General features: G+C 41.1%; 1 protein-coding gene across 1 annotated transcript in view; it reads left to right on the top strand.

Annotated features, from left to right (window-relative positions):
- GHR (growth hormone receptor) overlaps positions 1-19329 on the top strand; it is a 281266-nt gene that overhangs the window by 97008 nt on the left and 164929 nt on the right. The window lies entirely within an intron of this gene.

The raw sequence follows: 19329 nt of genomic DNA on the forward strand, positions 1-19329 counted from the left end.
GCCCAGTAGGGTGGGAGAATCAATGGAGAATGGTGTCCAAATATCAAACTAAGATAGTATTTCAAAGAGTAGGCCACTGTGTCATATGTTGTTAACAGGTCAAATGAGATGATTAAGAAATAGCTACTAGATTTAGCAATATATAATAGAAGTCATTAGAGACCAGCACAAAAGCTATTTAATAGGAGTGGTGGGGAGTGGAGTCTGATTTCAGTGGGTTTAAGAAAATAGACAAAAATGAATTGGAAATAAAAATATAATGCAATTCCTTCAAAAAGTTTTACTTTAAAGGGAAGCAGAGAAATGGGTCAATAGCTACAGTATAACTGGAGTAATTGGAAGAGGATCTTTCTTTTTAAAGAGACAAAAACTTCAACATTTATTTAAGATTTTTGTCTTCTTGCAAAATAGCTCCTTCAGTAATTATTTAAATTAGAATCTTTAGATAGTAAACTCTCAGTTTTCATACACCTCCTGCCCTGTCCCCGCCCACACAGAAGACTTAGGGAGAGCTTAGCTGGGTATCAAATTCTGAATATATGGTTCTCTACCACTTTAAAGGTTTTAATTTGTGTCCTGGCATCTGTTGTTGCTGAGAGAAAATCTTCTACCTGTCCATTTGAGTTTCTTACTAGGTAATCTGCCTCTTATTTAAAGTAACTTTTAAAGATTTTTTTCTTTGTCCTGATGCCCTAGAGTGGATTTACTTTTTATTTACACTACTCAATGATTACATTTGCTTTTAATCTGAAAACTCACTTCATTCTTTAATTTTATAAAATTATCCATAATAACCTTTTCCAAAACTTATTCTTTGCAGTTGAGTTAAATTCTCTTCTTCTGGAACTCCCATCATATGTATATTGGAGCTTCTCAATCTGCCCTCCTTGGCTTGTAATTGCTCTTTCACATTTTCCAGTACTACTGTCTTAATTTTAAAAAATAATAAACCTACCATTGAAGTATTTGACACACAGGAGGAATTACAAAGTGTAAACTTGCACATTGGCTGCACTTCTGGCCCTGGTTATTTTTTAAAGTTATTTTTAAGGTTAATATACTGTATCATGCAGCTGGTTCAAAATCAAGGATTAAAAGCCTAAGCGTAGTCTGATATCAGCCTAGCAAAATCAAGCCGATTGAACTATTCTCTCCCATTTTCTCTTCTTGCTACACCTTCATCCCTAGAGAATAACTAGGAAGCTTTCCCTTAAAAAAAAGAAAAAAAAGTGTAAAAGAGCAGAAATAAAAAAGGTAGGAGCTCCAACAAAGAAAGGAACTCAAAAAAAGGAGGGAGGACATATATAGATAATTCACATTAAATGTTTCAAAGAATTAACCTCACTCATTTTCAAATAACTGTCAGTTAAAACAGTGGAAGATCATTTTTACCCATCAAATTAGCAATGATGGGAGGAAAAGAAAATTTTTGCTGACAGTTGTACGCTGATATAAAAGTTCACTGGTGGTCTGGTCTGAGTCTAAATTAGGACAGTTTGAAAGCGTTGAGTGATATCTATCAAAAACCTCATAAATGTTTTACCCCTTTCATGCAGCAACATTGTTTCTGGGAATCAACCATTAGGCAATAAATGGAAATACAGGCCAAATCCCCTCCCCGCCAAGGGATGTTTATTGTACCATTATTTATGATATTTAAAAATTAGAAGCAGTCTATAGCAATGGGCTACAAACTTTCTTGACTGCTATCCACAGTAAGAAATAATAGGGTCTTCATCGTGAGCCAATAGTCATACACGTACATTAAAAAAATGTTCCATTCCATTTGTCTTAGTCTCTTTGGGCTGCTATAACAGAAATATCGTAAACTCAATGGCTTATAAACAACAAAAGTTTATTTCTCACAGTTCTGGAGGCTGGGAAGTCCAAGATAAAGGCGCCGGCAGATTTAGCGTCTGGTGAGAGCCCACTTCCTGGTTCACAGACAGCTGTCTTTTTGCTGTGTCCTCACATGGCAGGAAGGTGGAGAAAGCTCTCTGGAACCATGAGGGCTCTGAGCTAATCACTTCAAGGCCCCCACCTCCATATACCATCACACTGGGGATTAGATTTCAACATATGAATTTGAGTGGAGGGGGACAAATGTTTGGTCCATAGCACCATTCCATTACATTCATTTAAACAAATTGACAAACAAAGCTGGATTTGACCCACTAAATTGACCCCACAGCCTAATTATAGGTTAACACTCAGTTTGAAAAGCACTGGCACCTAAATAGGCATATGATGGAATATTAATTAATGCATCCATTACATTTTATGTTCAGTTTTTTATTTTGGTTTTCCTTTGGGGTTGGGTGGGGATTATGCTTTTTCAGCCAGCAACGGAGAGGATGTTCCCATGTAACTCCATCTAATGGGGACTTAAATGATACCAGATCTCTGTTGCTGTGCCCAGTCGTCCTCCTGTGTCTCTCTCTCAATACATCATGGATCCTTCATGGATTCTTCATCATGTCCCCAAGCTCCCCCTCCTCTTACTTGTAACCTTTCCAAGCAGATAGAATCAGCCTGGGTCGGTCACCCAACATTTAATTTCAAGCACTTATTATTGGTCTGCCATTGGTATTGGGACTTCATTCTCAATCTAATCAGTTAATAGTAGCTGACCCAGGTTGATTTCATTTGAATCAACAAAGAATTGCTAAAAGCTGCATTTCCTAGAACAAGTGGGAATCTAATTGGCAGATATTTGAGACGCTAATGTTAAATGCAAAAAGAAAAATAAAAAACAACTTTTTTGCATGGGGCCTGTTTTCAACTTTTTTTTAAGAAACTCTCTTAGAAGGAGAGTGACAGAAAAGGAATCTAAAATTTGTTTTACATTATGTTAATACTTATCAAATTTCTACAAAACAAGTATTGTAGATTTATAATCAGAAAATATCATCGAAATTGGCTCTGGGGAAAATGATCATTTTGCAAACCAGCATCATGTACTACTCTTGATTTAGCTCATGCTCTAGGTATAAATATCTAAATATGAAGGCTCTATGAATAAAATTCTGTTTGAAGGAGAAAGCCCCCTGTTTGTCCTACTAACACCATTTCAGAATACATTGCTCAGTATACAGCTTGGTTTGGGAGGGCTGGGTACAACAACCTAGAAAGATCCTTTCCCTAAGGCCCTACACTTCCCTACTCTTTGTGTAACCATTATTTATTGCCTGTTTTTATTTATTCAATAAATCCCCTAACAACTAGAGGTTTGGAAATTTGGTTTGGGATAGGATTGGACAGAGTATCACCTGTTTTCTTTAATAGACCAAAATATCATTTGTCTGTTGAGGATGGTCATTTCTGTGGGCCCTATTAATTCCCTAAATAAAACTACTCACAAATTCTAAAGTTCTAAGTACTTTGTGTTCTAGCACACTAAGATTCATAACTCTCTTAGAAAAGGAAGGAGTATCTCTTAAGGCCCATAAAAAAATCCAGATCAAAATGTCACGTGCTCGGGTAAATTTTCTTTCTGTTTAGGTATTGAGAATAAAATTTCAGCTTATGTTTTTACATGTCTTGGGTGATTACTCTTTCCCACTTCTTTTCAGTTGAGCCTGAAAAATTAGGTGAAACAAAATTTTTCTTTCAAGAATAAGCTAGAAAGATCTGGGCTGCCTGGTCAAAAAACCACTGACTAGTTGGTCCTTTACCAGTGTTTAAACAAGCTCATTATCTGAGATCCAACTTCATAGTGAGTTCCAGAAATGTTCCACAGATTTAGATGCCCTCATCCATGTGTTTGGTGATCCAGACCATCAAGCCAGTGGGAGTGGAGAAGGGGAGGCGAAAGGAATACACATTTTCCTGAAAGATGCTTTTGCCACTTCTGCTCGCGTCCTGGTGGCTGCAAGGTGGGCTGTGAAATGTCATCTTTCACTGGATTCTATTACTAACTGAAAGTGGGGAGAGTGAATACTGGGGGACAACTAGTAACTATTAGTTCATATTATGGGTTGTGGTTTTGATCCTATGAACAAGGCAAGTCATTTGAATGTTTTATTCAGAGGGATGCCATGATCATATTTGTTTCAAAATGTAATTTTTGTGTGAAAAATGGATTGGAGGAAGCCCAAGTGACTGTTAAGAGGCCATTCCTAAGGTCTAAGTGAGAGATCATGGCTAGGACTTGGCAGTAGCAGTAGAGAAGATAAAGGGAGTGGAATGAAGTCAAAAGATACCGAAGAGGTAAGGCTGATGGATGAAATGGGGGCAGAAGAGGTAGAGAAGCTATCCAGGTAACTCCTAGATTTCTGGTTTGTGTTGCAGACTCTAGAGGAAAACAAGGTTTGGGGATGAGGTATCTGTGGACCCCTGAGTTTAGCTTTGGAAACATCTGTCAGAGAGGCTGTTTCTACACATTCAAAATAAACCACCAACTCACAGTCAGTGAGAGTCTCAAATCTAGTCATTGTTAACTCCTCTATTCGAATGAACCTTCCCCTGTGAGGGTTCTGTATGTTAAAGGGCTTTGTATGTATCGCATGTCACAGAATGGTTCATTGCACACAAACATAGGAAAGCCAGCCAGGCAGAGGGAGTCTTTTAGGCCTTGCTAATTCCTACTGTGGTCATCAATCATGAACAGTCTTCTTTTGTGGGAAGCATGGACAGGACTGTTGGTCACACAGGAATAATAGTCACGTAGCCTTGTGTGTGTTTACCGCAGCTCAGCCCACACTCAGTGATGGGAATCATTGCGATTGTTCCAACCCGTGAGAAGCTACAAGAAATTTAGTGAAGCTGCAGAGCTAGAGAGCAGTGTTTCTGTTTCTTGGGTTGCTCGTGTATGCAATTTACTAAATGGTTAGTGTTTTGAGCTTTTTATTTGGTTTGGGGTATTTTTTCTTAGACCTACTTCTCTCTACTACAAGGTAACTAGAAAGAAACAAACCCCACATAATCTAAGTGCTGTGTCCTCCTGCCCGGTCTACCAAAATATCCTACAATGAATGTGTAGATGGTGCTAGCAGTTTTCTAGTCAACTACTTTGTGCCACTGATACTATGATTAAACATTTAAAGTTAAGTATGTTAGGATTTCCAATGGGCACTAATGTTTTAAAATTCAATCACTTATCCTTCATTTAACAAATATTCAACATTCTACACTCTAAGCACTTGGGATACTTCAGTAAGAGACCAGTAAACACGATGATGGGCACCTCTGCCCTCCTGGAGCTTCCCTTCTTGAACTCCTTAGTCGTGAGATTAGATTCAGATAAGCCTGTCACTTTTTTCAGCCCTTCCAGTTCATAGCCTTTGTCAGTTTCTAACGCGTGGCCTTCTCAGCTGGCCTGGCTGGCTCCATCGTGATGGGTCTCATGAGACTCCAGCCCAGGCCTGGCCTTCATTTCAGTTGGCAGAGCCCAGAAAAGCACTGGGCAAAGGTCAGGGGATTCGTTATGTGAGGCAATGGGCTGTGTGCTTTAATCTGCTCTTCTGGTACCAGGGTGTGTGTGTGTGTGTGTGTGTGTGTGTGTGTGTGTGTGAGAGAGAGAGAGATTGGGAGGGAGGAAGAGGGAGAAAATGTAATTGATTTGGGGAGGATTTTGAGAAGGTTTATATAGGAAAGCAGCAAGACCAAGAATCTAACGTGCCAAGCGGTAACCAAGAAGCATTTACCGTATTCCTCCTTCACCCTGCACCCTCTCCGCCAATTTTAACCAAATTAGTATAGTGTGGTCTGCTTGCATACATGACTGAATGAAAAAGGAAATTTAAAAGTTCTTGCCATAAAGCCTGGAGGAAACCATACGAAAAATCCAGCCTCTATTTCAGGAATATCTGCCGGACTGGTGGTTAGTATTTCCCTTCTTGTTCACTTTGATTAAAAGGCTGAGCGTCAGGTCTCTCTTTTTTTCTTTTTTTTTTTTTAACCTTGCTTGTGCGCTTTTTAGATGTAAAGCTCCAACTTGGCTTAGCTGGTTGCTTTCCTTCTCCTCCCACCTCATTCTTCCCTCTTCTGGCTTCATTTCTCCCTGCTCCCTCCTTGCTCTCCTCCTCCACTCTTCTCCCTCTACTCTGAGCGAAACTTCTTTCTCTTGTCCTGCAGCTTATAAAATACTCTGATTAGGCGAAGCCTCAGACTGCCTTCCTCCCTGTCTAATCACCATTAAGATATAATTTGGGTCTTTGAAGTCCATTTTCTGCGCATATAAGAATCTGGTACATTTTGAGAAAGTCGACAGAGATGATAATTTGCACTCAGGAGACATTTCAGGGTTTTAATTCTGGCCTATGTTTTACATTTCAACAGTCAGTTTATAGTTTAGAGGAGTATCGTAAAGAAAAAGTGACACCACAATTGCATGTTTGTTTTGCATTTTATTCCAGGTTTTCTAAAGTCTTGGGGATTGTCAGCACATTGAAGAAAAGGAAAATAAGACTTTGTCTTTTTGTATTTTTAGCCGTATATCTTGGCTGGTTTACTCCGATGTTTTGGGTTCCTTCCTGCATACCCGATGAAAGCTATCCCATGGTGCCTGATGTGATGGGAAACATCACTTATTCTATCTCGTTAAAAAGCATTCGGCTGAACTTTCAACAGAAGGACGTGTTCTACCCCCTTAAAACATCGATTTTAAGGTCAAGGGATCTCTGTTCGTTTCTGCAACAATTCATTTCAAGCTGAGCGTGTTAGGTACTGCGAGGTAGTAGGGGATACAGAGATGACCCTCAGGGGAGAGATAAGAAAGTAGTGGGCATCTCACGATGCTATGATAGAGGTTTGGCAAGGAGAGAGGAGGGGCACCTAACTTCCCCCGGTAGGGAGTGGAGGTCGTTGCTCGAAATACATTTAAGTTGAAGTGACCTTGAGCTGAGTCTTCGGGAATGAGTGGCAGAGATGGATGAAGTGGGAAGAGGACAGGAGGCAGAGGGGCTGAAGGTGTGAACAGCCTGGAACCTTCTGAGAAGATTCCTCCATGGACAGAGGAAAGGGGGAGGTTTGGGGAGATGGTGGAAGATGGGCATGGAAAGGTGAAGGAGGCCAGATCAGACCACACAGGGCTGGAGGCACCTTGTTAAGGGTTTGTCACTTATACTGGACAGTTTGAAACAGAGGCTGCCGAGCTGCAGTTGAAGGAGATCACTGTGGTGTCAGTGTGGAGAATAGATTTTTGCAAGGTTCTAACCAGGATTATTCTCGGAAATTTAGGCTCAGCTTGGTCCAGACTTGAGGGCTGGTTGTGAGTAAATTTCGTTTCTGGGTTATTCTAGGGCTTCTTGTCCTACTTCAAAGAAGGTGGCCAGGGGAGCTCATCTCCTGTGGAGCTGGGGAAAGCCAGGAGAGCCTGGCTCACCTCATGTCCGCACTTGTTAGGATTTGTTTGTACTGAATGTCTAATGATAAATGACATTAGATGTGACAGCACATGTGAGCCTGAGGGTAAGTTGGCTTTTTGCTCCTTGAAAATAGAGTGACAGGTTGAAGACGATGGGGAGTACTGAGAAACCCACTGGACTGGGGACGGGAGGCCTGGATGCAGCTCCCAGCTCGGCTGTAACCAGCAGTGGGATCTTGTACATGTCACTTCATCCCTCTAGGCTTTGCTCACCTCATCTGTAAAGTGAGACCTTTATGGTAACATGGTCATTAGGGCCCCATCCAGCCGCCGGGCTCTCTGATTGTGATTCTGTCTCCCCAGGGGTCCCCCCCACCCCCAACCTCAGGCTTCCAGACATTCTGATTACTAGAGAAACTAGGAAAGCCATTTATTTAAACTAAGTTTCACTTTAAAGAATATAATCTAGCGAGCATGGGAAGTAATTTTCGAAGGAAAAAAATTGTGATTCGTGTTTGTCCTATGCAGTTGGTAAAAGGGAAGCAGAAAGCCACCTGCACACAACTTCCTTCTTTTTCTCTTGACTTTTTCTGCTTGTCCCTCCTGCAAAAGTGGAGAGGAGATTGGCTGGGGATTCTGAGGGGACTGAGGGTAAGACACGGATGGGGAAGGCTGACCTATGGGAACCTGAGTTCTCCCGCCTTCCAGAGGAGCAGTGCAGCCTTTATTTGGCATAAGCAGCCATTCAGGTAGATCCTCGGCAGAATTTTGAGTAACCGTGACCTTCTTTGCCTTTGTGCAAATCTCTTGCACCTGTATCCAGCACTCTCAGGTTATATAGGCCCGTCCCCTAACCTCTAAATTACCTTCTGCTCTCTTTTACCCAAACTAACTTTTCCCAAAGCTGAGTGATGATGTGGATATTCTTGAGGTGGGGAAAGAACTTCTAATGCCTCTGACCTACCTTACACCCACCAACATTCCCTCCCACCCCCCGCCAAACACACACACACACACACACACACACACACAGTGCACATATCTCTTTACTCATCAAATCCTGCAAGGCATTTTGGTGGGAGTGGGCGCAGAGTGATAAACAGATGAGGAAGGTCTGTGTCTTGCCCTGAGGAAACCTACAGCAGCACAGGCACTGAGGACTCATTTATTCCACATACAGGGGTTCGTCACCTTGTGACTTCCGTGTCAGGGCACACTTTATAGTAGAGGAGTGAACAGGTCAGTCTCAGGGGAGTGTAGAAGGCTTCATGGAGGTAGTGATATTGGAGCATGCTTTTGAAGAGCAGATAAATTGGGGATTTGTCCGGCAGCAGCCTTGAAGGTAAAGGAATAGAGGCCATGAAGGAGGCTGTTTTAAGTCTAGAGAAGTGTGGTGAGCATTGGGGGAGGAGGAGATACAGTCCAGAGAGAATTCTGAGGTTGAATCACCCCCTCATGATGACAAGTGACACATGACGGGGTTGGAGTAACAGGTAGCTGGGGAGCCCTAATCTCATTAAACATGTTAGAAAATGTATGAGATGAAGCTGTTTGTTCATGAGGTGGGGACTGGGGGCAGGTAGGAGATGTGAGTTCATTCAGTTTAGACAGGAATGATTTTAGACACTTATGGGTGTCCAGGTGACTATCTCCCTGTGTCTGAGGCACCTGCCCTCTGGTTCTTTAACATTTACATGATGCTCTGAGTAAACTTGGGGATTCCCTATAGCTTTTCTTCCCCATTTGGAAGTAAAATTTTGACTGGTAACATGATCACAAGTGATTGAAAGTGGAAAAATTCATTTGAATCACTTTTCAGTTTGATGGGAAGATGAATGTTTTATTACTGTTTTCCAAGATGTGAAATAACTGATTTCTCTCAAACAGAATGCAATGAAAAGCATTTTAGTGTCTGTTCCTTTGACTTCTGGATAGGTGGACAATCTTCTTGAATCAGTTGCAGTTCAGGGTTTGGCTCAGCCTGCTTTTTCCCACCCTCTTCCACCAGCCAACTGATTTAGGAGAAACACAGCCAGGTCATTGAATTACAGGTTCCAGAGTTATGCTGTGGTGGTCCCTTAGGGTGGTAAACATAAGGCTCCTGGGAATTGAACATTTAATTCAGGAGGACTGAAAACAAGCTCTCCTGAGCCAAGATGTTAGATTTACAGGGAAATGTGAAGATAGCCTGTCATTCTCCCTTCCACACGACCTTTTCCTCCATAAATACATGCTCCTTGTCCTTATCTTCTCCTGACCCTAGTCTTTCGTAGATTTTGACCTTGATTTTGATTTACCTTCACATTGACATATTGTCTGTTTTTAATTTCCTGTCTGACCTGAGGTTAAGATGAGAAGCAAGGCCAGCAAACTGATTTAGACAGGATCTCTCAGGCTTTCTCACTTTCCCTGGGATCAACTTGTGTCCAGATTTATGTGTTCGAAAATAAATTGCATCAACTGACCCAGAGGTGATTAGACTCTAGGGGCTCAATTTACACTAGCCAACCTCGTGAGATGGGCCAATATACCAGAATGCCAATACATTTGTTTATTCTCCATTTCAGCTGTGAAGCAGTTTCATTTCAGCTGGTTATTGTATTAGTTTTCCAGAAAGAGAGAGAGCCCAGAAAACAAGAAAAGAATCAGACGGTCACGTGGCAATTGTAGAGTCGCAATGGAGGGAACTGTGTGGCCCTCAAGGGAGAGCGTCAGCAGGCTCTGAAAGATTATTGTACCTGTCTCTGTATTGGGACAGTCTCGTTGGTCCCAAGTAATTGGATGAGACAAAGCCATAAATTATTTTTTTCAGCATTCTTCATCAAACATTAATTGATTAGACTAGATTATCTCTAAAGTCCCTTCTGCCTCCAAATTTCTGTGCTCTGCTAAAAATCCCCTCTCCTTATGGCTATGTTTCAGTCATGGCTGGATAGTTGTCTTCCTGATTGATGTTTAAGAAGTCAACCTCAGGCTCTATAACAGGCTTTTAAAGACTGTATTCATTTTCTATTGCTTCTAAAACAAATTACCTTAAATTTAGAGGCTTATAAAAACCCATTTATTAGCTCACAGTTCTGTAAGTGAGAAGTCTGGACACAGGCTGGTGTAACTGGATTCTCTGTTCAGAGTTCACAAGGCTGAAATCAAACTGTCATTAGGGCTGCATTACCCTCAGGAGGTCCTGGGAATGAATTTGCTTCCAAGTTCATTCAGGTTGTTGACCACATTCAGTTCCTTGCTGTTGTAGGACTGTCATCCCCATTTCCTTGCTAATTGTCAGCTGGGAGCCCATTTTTGCCCCTGGAGTCTGCCTGCACTGCATCTCATGCTTCCTATATGGCCCCTCCAGCAACAGCAGGATAAGTCCCTCTCAAGTTTCTAACATCTCTGACTTCCCCTTCTGCACATCTCACTGACTAACTTCCTCTCCTGCTTTTACAGACTAATGTGATTACATTTAATCACACAGACAATCCAGAATAATCTCCCTATTTTAAAGTCAGTTGATTAGTAACCTTAATTACATCTGTGAAGTCCCGCCAGAGCAATACCTAGGTTAATGTTTGAATAATCAGAAAAGATAATCTGGGGGTGGGGGGGGAACCTCTTTAGCATTCTGCCTATCCAGTCTCATCAGCAACATTTTGAAATGATGTCTTGTCTTTATTGGAGTGATCATATCTGTGGATGACTGGTTTCATCTATTTACACATATTCTTTTTATTTGCAATTTCATAGGATAATATTTTCTGATCCTACCTTCATATTTCAGCATTTCAACCCCTTGGCTTAGAAGGTTCTGTGTTACAAAAAATACATTTATTGGTTGGCTAAATTGGGGAGAATGATGTTTTTCTCTCCCCCTCACCCAGCTGAGGCTGATTGGGGCAGATGGGCTCTATTTTCACAGATTTCAAAATCATAGCAAATTTGATTTGCATTAGGTCAGTGATTCTCAGTTTACCTGTGGTAAAGCCAGGGCATTTGTTTGTAAGGTCTAATACACAACCAAGGCTGCGAACTATTGATACGCTCCCAACATACTATTTTGGAAATAAGGAGGCTGAGGGTGAGAAATGATTCACTTCAAGTCCCATACCTAGTGACAGATCTGGTGCTAGGTTTATGGTTTAATTATTTGTAGAGTTCAGTGCTCAGTAATTATATGCAAAATGAGTGTTAAGGTCTGGAACTCCCTGCTTCTCGCTTCAGTAGCAAAATTCTTTCTAGGACTTTAAGAAACTATTAGACTTTGCAAAGTAAGTTTAAAGGTCTCTTCTCAGCAGTTTGGTCTGCTCATGAGCAATAATAAACACAGATACATTCTGCACTAGCCAGGAGCTGGATGCATGGACCTCCCCAATCTCAGTGTCTCAGAGCTGCACCATCCAATGGGGTGGCTACTCACTGCCCATGGCTCTTGAGCACTTTAAATGTGGCTGGTGCCAGTTGTGATGTGCTGTGAGTGTGAAATACACACCAGATTCAAAGACTCATTATGAAAAAAAAGTGTATGAAATACTTCAATACTTTTCATATTTACTGCATGATGAGGTGATAATATTTTGTATATATTGGGTTAAATAGGGTATATAATTAAAATTTATTTCTTAATATGGTTACTAGGAAATTTAAAATTACACATACGACTGGCATCTGTGGCTGGCATTATATTTCGGTGAGACATTTCTCTTCCTGAGAACATGTTCTATTAAAGCAGTTAACAGTGAATGGTCCACGCCAAGCTATTACACCTTCTGTGATCTTAAAGAGTGAAGTGGTGTATTGTAAACTTCCTGGCAATGAGACGTGACATTGATCTGCCCCGTGTTTGCCATCTATCTGGCAGCCAGTCAGTCTGGCCAAATAGACTTCTTTCTATTTATAATATAGGCTCAAAGGAGGCGGGGGGATGCCCCCATGTCATGGAAAGGGCACACTTCATACCTCTTAAGTAATGTACCCGAAAGTAGACCATGTGCTCTTGGAGGCTCTAAGACAGAGAGATGAATGTCCCTTAAACAATTCTGCTCCTAAAGAAACTGCAATGTCAGCATTTATGAATTATCACCGTCCTTGACAGGCCCAAAGTACTGGAAGTACTGTGGTGCCTACCCTTGTCCATAATGCAAATCCAGATTTTCCTCTCTCTTTCTTGTTCTCTGTAGTTTGGCCTGCCTCACTGGTACTCTACTTGTGTGTTTAGTCGACCTGGTTTAGCATTTTCAAAGAAGCATGGGAAGGCAAAGGCAAAGACAGGCAGGCCTTGGAGACGGTTCCAATCCCGACCCAGAAGTATTCCGTCTCAGCTTGCGGGATCCCCTTAACTTCTCAAAGCTCCTCTAAACTTTCATTTCCTCAATTTTAAAATGAGGGTCTCTTGCAAGGAACGAATGAAGTAATAAGGCACTCAGCACACTTATTCCTTGGCAGATTTTGGAGGGGACATCTACTCTCTGCGGCCCAGGGCTAGCTGCTGGGGATAAAAGTGAGTGACACATAGCTACTGCCCCCAGTTTGCTCACAGCTAGAGGAGGAGAAAGACGGGGAGCCCAGCAGCAGCAGGACAGGAGAAGTCCTCTGTCCTTGGCAGCTGTTCATTACGTTGCACTGCGTGGGGTTTGGCATATCACAAAAGTCTGGTATGGTGTGTAGGTGAGGGGACAGACCCACAGTCATGAAGTGACTGCCCAAGTCGCCACATCAGGTGATGCTGGGCTGTGTCCAGGGCACAGGATTGCTGACTCCTTCTCTAGCAGTGCTTTTCCCAGGAGAGCACATTGCCTCACTCTTGGTTTCCCAACTTGTTTACCCTAAAAGAACAACTTCACCACTTTGGACTTGATAAAAGGAAAAAAAGAGTTTCTTCCAACTTTTGCTCTATATATAATCTGGGCATGTGAGTGACTCCTTCAGTACTTGGAGTTATTGTAGTAATCATTGTCAGGTTATAATCTCATCAAGATACTGAATGTTTTTGTTACCTGAAAACTTCCTTCTGTGAGATCTTCAATAGCTCATCTATTTCCTGTTAAATCAGGTAAAACAAAGCCTATACTTCCATCTGAGCGTCTTGGAAGAAACTCCAACATCTTCAACTTTGTTTAAGGTACATTCTCCGTGTTCTATGTGATCTATCACAGTAATAAAATATTAGATCATAAAAAAAAAAAAAAGAGCCCCTTGTGGAAAGAGAGATAGCAGAAATCCAGTAAGAGGTTTGCTTTTTCAAATTCTATTTTGGAAAACAATGACTTGGTAGGTGCAATGCTGTAAGATATAAAAAGGAACAGAACATATTGTTCAAATAAGCGCCCACCTATGCAATTGATTTTCTCTTCCATGTAAGCGTTACACCTGCATCATGCATCAGTGAATGCACCAGGTAAATCAGGCTGGGTGAGTTTGGTCTAGCTTTGTGGCGAGGTGTTTCAAAGTGCCACTGGGTCCTACTGATTTCAAACAGAATGCCCCATGCACCAAGAAAGGCCCACTCCCAACAGAATGCCCATGCACATACCAAGGTAGGAGAAGCACCAAGCATTTGGTGTTGAAATGGCCCTTATTCTTTCACTCCCTGGAAAGGAAGAGGTGGAGACCCAGGCTCCTGTAACCCAGCTGCCTTCTCTGTGTTCTCACAGGAAGAGTCCTGGCTTCAAACCAAGCCTCTTATTGTTGGAATTCATCTACCCAATTGTCAGCTCTAGAAATCCATGACTCACGAAACAAATGATCTGGACCCAGTAACAGCAGCGTATAATTTTCTTACAGTAGATGAGATAGTGGTTAGGGGAAAAATCAGCCTCTGGATTATTCCCGCACACTTGGGCCTCCATGTAGAAGGTGTGCAATTTGCCTGTACACCTAAGCAGAAGTGATCAGCATTCCTGCCTTATCCTGGGAGATGTACACATTACATTATGATGAGCCTTCCCCTCCCCTGGACTCTCATGTGATGTAAGTGCTTGATTGAAGAGTGGAGCTCACGTATTGTGGCTGATTGCTTTACCATGTCCCTAGACTTCCTTTCCAGGACATACAATGAGGGCCCCATTTCCAATCCCATGGAAACCTAAAATGGTCTATTTAATCACTAGTATCAGAAAGTGTAATAAATAGCTAGTATTGATATATGCAGAGGGCAGGCCAAGTGCTTTGAATCTACACCTCATTCAATTGCCTCCTGATTTTCTCATGAAAAGAGGAATAATATTATCGTCTCCATATTAGAGATGAGTAACCTGAGGTTTGGTAAAGCCAGGATTTGAACCTGATCCACAACTTGTGCCCTGAACCCCTAAGCTCACCCTCTCTATAGGTGAAGAGCAAGGATAACATCTGAGGTAGAGTCTGATGGTAATTTCTATAGACCTGGGAAGGTATCTATCAATGATTATTAACTAAATGTGACCATCTGACAGTGGAACAGATGGCATCAAATGAAATCAAGTGTCCAGGGTTCACTCAGTAGCACTGTCTCCTACCTCTTGTGTCAATGTCAGCAGATTGTTTAATCTTTGTACCTGTTACCTCACCTGGAGCCTAGAGAATATCATTTACTTCCCCAGCTGGTGGTGTGCTGGGTCCAGCTCATACTGGCTTGTGAATCCACATTCAGTGATGTCAGTGATCCAGTGAATCCGTGTTAAGTGACTTGGTGGCTTAAAATCAGCCTTGGTGGAGGTATTTATACCACAGAGATTGGCAAATGCTACAAATCATGGCCCTTTTAAAATTATTATTCCAGAGAGACAATTGTTAAATATTAGTACACCACTGGCTGTGACTCAAAGAGAGATACAATGTGAATTGTCACATTCTAAAGGTAAACAAAGGCACACTGCGTACCCTAAAAAAAACTTCTATAAATATAATCTTACCTAAGTCTTCCGTGAATCTTTTATCCCCATCATTCTGCATTTGGGAAGACCTCTGAAAACATAACCATAATGATTTTATATGTCACTACAAATATACAATTTTATTTTGTGTATTGTTTTTGTTATGAAAACAAATATGCTCCTGTAACAGTCTAATGTTTCTGAATGCAGATACAAACATATAAGCCATAAAGTGTATATATAAATGTTGTCAAATAGAAATATAAAATATAATGCCACGTATGTAATTTAAAATTCTCTACTAGTCACATTTAAAAGAAAAGAAATGGGGGATATTAGTTTTTAATATTTTATTCAACAATCCGAATTACGATTTTAACGTATAGTCAACATAAACGTTATTGAAATATTTTGCATCCTTTTTTGTACCAAGCCTTCAAAATCCATGTATATTTTATACTTACAGCACATCTCAATTTAGATCCTAACTTTTCATCAGAAAACTTGATCTGTACTTAGATTTTATAAAATGTACAGCTGAAAAAGGTTTACATACCCAATCTGTGCTTAATATACTTAATTAAATGTTTAATTGAAATATTTAATTAAAATTAAGTAAAATTTAGCTTATTTAATTCCTCAGTTGCACTAGCCACACTTCAAGTACTCAATAGTTATAGGTGACTGGTTGTAGCTGAACTGGTCAGCACAGGTGACCATATATACTCTATTTTTTGTTTTTTTATAAAAATGGAGACGTATTATATATACCATTCCCCAATTTTTTTTTTCCCCTCATACCATACACATTTAAACTACTTTCCCGTCCTATATTCCCCACTGGATCCCTGCGAGGAGAGAAATCTCAGCGAGAGTAATGATATCAATAATGTGTGTGAATTTCTTCTCCCTCACTGATGGGAAGGAGATAAATTGACCTAAGGCATTTTGTGTCTGACCAATTTTCAAATGGCCACCACCAAAAAGTGGATAATAACATGAACTCCAGATACAAACTGTTCAAATAAATGCCTGAAGCTAATTAGAATGGATCATTTCAAATACCCTTTTGGATGAGCCTCTTCCTTTTTCAGTGCTGAGTTCTTAGAAAAGCTTCACCAGGAAATCAATGAGATTCAGTTTTGCAATATTTCATTAGTAATCAACACTAGCATTAGAAAGTACACATTTATTAGGTTATCTACCTGGAGTCTTGGTTTTGCAATATAAACAATTCTGCTTCTGTTGGGATTTTTAAAATCAGCTCTCGCTTCTTCTATAGCAGAATCACTGGATCAGTAAAACAGACACTTGAGAAGACTTCTTATTTCTGATCAGTTCAGCTGCCATTTTGATATTCTTCGTTACTTGGCCATAACAGAACTACAAGCTCCTAAATCTATTATTTTACTCCTCCCACTTATTAAAATGCTAACATCATACTTCTAAGGATGCTTTTGACCATTTTCCTTTTAAGTACTTGATACAGATCAGAGAATCAGAGAGTGTAGGTAGTTTTGGGTAGTGGTTCGTTTTGTCTCTGACAAATTACTAACCAGATATGATCACATTTTTTCCTATGTGGCTTCATATACTTTTTAATGTTACTTTTAATAAAGATGACGTGGGGATTCTTCACAAAATAGTCTTGTCTTCACATTAAATTTGTCTGCTACTCATCGTTTCTGTGTAGATATCTCTGAAATCCAGTAGTGATTTCTCTCTCAATGGTTTTGATTGCTTTTATATTCTCCAGGGTGCCTTGCACAATGCTAGCAGCCACTAGTAGTTCAACAAACGCTTGCTAATTTTAAATTAAAGAGAATGGAACCAATGGCTTTCTTTGCCTGGAGTTGGTTTTAACATGTTGGGAAAAAATAGTCTATTTAATCTCCATCTCTTCTCATGTGTTTATGGACTATTTTATAGCCAAGGAACAAAAGTATATCATTGGCCTCACTGTGATTTGGAGGCCGCCTGTGCTGCGCAGTTTACAGAATTAAAACTCACGCCAGCTGGGTCACAGGGCTTTTCAAATGGCTCTCCCTTGAGGAAGGGGGAGCCGGCAAAATGCCTCAGGCGCGTTGAGATCCGAATGGTGTGAGTTCCCTTCTGCAAAAATAGAAGCTCCTCCTTCCCCCGATCCCAGTGAACATCGTGCCATGTGGCTATGGCCAAAGAATGCATAAATATCATTAGAAATTTAGAGAGGGATTTTCCCTAGGAAAATACTGCGAACTTTAAAAACCCAATAGACTAAGGTACAATGTAATAGATTCATCTGAACAATGCCTGCCTCTAGTTAGATTATTATATCAGGAAAAGGAAATAAAGGGATTTTCTCCTGCTCACACCTGGCACGTCACTGATAGATTAAAGTTCCAAACTTTGTGTGTTGGCACTCTGTCCTCTCCCAGGGACATTTTATCTCCTCCGGAACCTAATAAAAGAGGACCCTCTCATCTAGAAGCTGCCATGCAGCGCCCTGCGTCGTTGAAGGGGAAAGCTTACAGTCAAATCGGCCCAGGCCAATGAACGTTCTGTTCATGTGATGGCACTAAAGAGAGTTCACTATGAGGGTGCAAAGAGAGGGGGAGTGCAAAGGGGGCCGCTTTCGGAGTCATCCCCACCGGGCCAGCAACTGTGCACTGGGAGTGTTCTTCTCTCAGGAAACCCTTAGCCCTTACTGAATCCAGCCACATTGCTTTATCCTCTTCTCTGTTCCCGCCCCTAGTTGGAGCCCTAGAGTTGGGAGTCCCTATGCCCTGCTCTCATTGGCTGTGAACTGTTCTCTTCTATGTGGGAGGATGGCCGTTTTAAGTACCTCCTTTTCTGCTGTCGGAGTGTGCAAACAGGTTTCTGGTTAATTTTGCTTTGGGGATTCTGATTTGTTTGTGAGATAGAATGTATTCTGTGGAGATGTGTTTGGCTCATAAAGAAACTGTTGAAAAAATCAGTTCCTTATTTGGGAGAAGCGAAGTTCATTTGTAGGCAGCAGCTTTCAAAAGATTGGGGATGGGAGGGCGCCAACTACGATTCATCTGAAGCAAAATTCACTTGTCTCTGGCATCTGCCAAGTCTCTTTGAGAAGTTCGAAGAGGTAACTTCGAAACCAGAGGAAGCATCCTTCTGAGAAATGCAAACCTGTTCACATCCTTATTCAGCTGGGGAGCATACAGTGTTGCCTGGGAATGGGACTCACTGTTACAACCCAACATCAAGAGAGCCTGTGGCAGAGGAGGGAGGCTTCTTTACCTGACACATGGTGTGTTGAGGGATGGCGAGTAAAACTAGCACTATGTACAGAATCCAGTTCCGCAATGCTTTTCCTCCTTAAAAAAATACTTGTAAAACAGAATTTAAAAGGAAATATCCAGTTACCCAGAGGATAGCATTTTCAACCTATAACGTATTTGTTTTTAGCCTTTTTATGTATTTCTGCTGGAGACTTCAAACTATGATTACAATGGCCTGTTCACCTAGGAGTAAAGGACCTTGGGAGAGATGCTTAGTGCAAGTAGCTGAGGATGATGCAAGGCCATGAGCCCAGAGCCTTCCAGGTTAAGAATTTAAAACATAGGTGTTATAATAACCACAACTCACATTAGTGTGAACTCTCACAGTTGGCAAAGTGTGTTCATCTACGCCGTCACACTCAGTCCTATGAATGACCCCATGGGGCAGTGTATGTGGGGCATCCTCATGCATGTGGGCTACACCTGGATATTCAGACGCAGGGGGAGATTCCATTCACCTAGAGATGTCTTCTTAGAATTTTTTAACAACGTTAAAATCATATAGAATTTTAAAAATGCATTGTCTAGAAATGAAAGTGTAGAGTGTGAGACATTTACTACCTATTCAGAATTACACAGCCATTACCCAGACCACAGCATTCCACTATCCATGAAAACAAACATTTGTGTTCATCGTTTCAGTTTGATTAGGGGTAGCAGAAGGGCTATTTTATTATTGTCAAGAATGTACAGTAATAAAAATAAGTCCAATAGAGGCACTGGTGGAGCTCCCAGTATGATGATCAGATTTGTCTGAGTGACTTGTAAAGTACTGTAATTTCATGGAAATATTGCAGCTAAGCTTTAAAGTAGTTGGCGTTAGTCGTCAGATGTAGCAACAGCTCTCCAAAGGGCAGTCTGCTGAGTTCATTTTAAGCCAGCC

The sequence above is a fragment of the Eubalaena glacialis genome, chromosome 4 (assembly GCF_028564815.1).
Source record: "Eubalaena glacialis isolate mEubGla1 chromosome 4, mEubGla1.1.hap2.+ XY, whole genome shotgun sequence".
Taxonomy (NCBI): Eukaryota; Metazoa; Chordata; class Mammalia; order Artiodactyla; family Balaenidae; genus Eubalaena; species Eubalaena glacialis.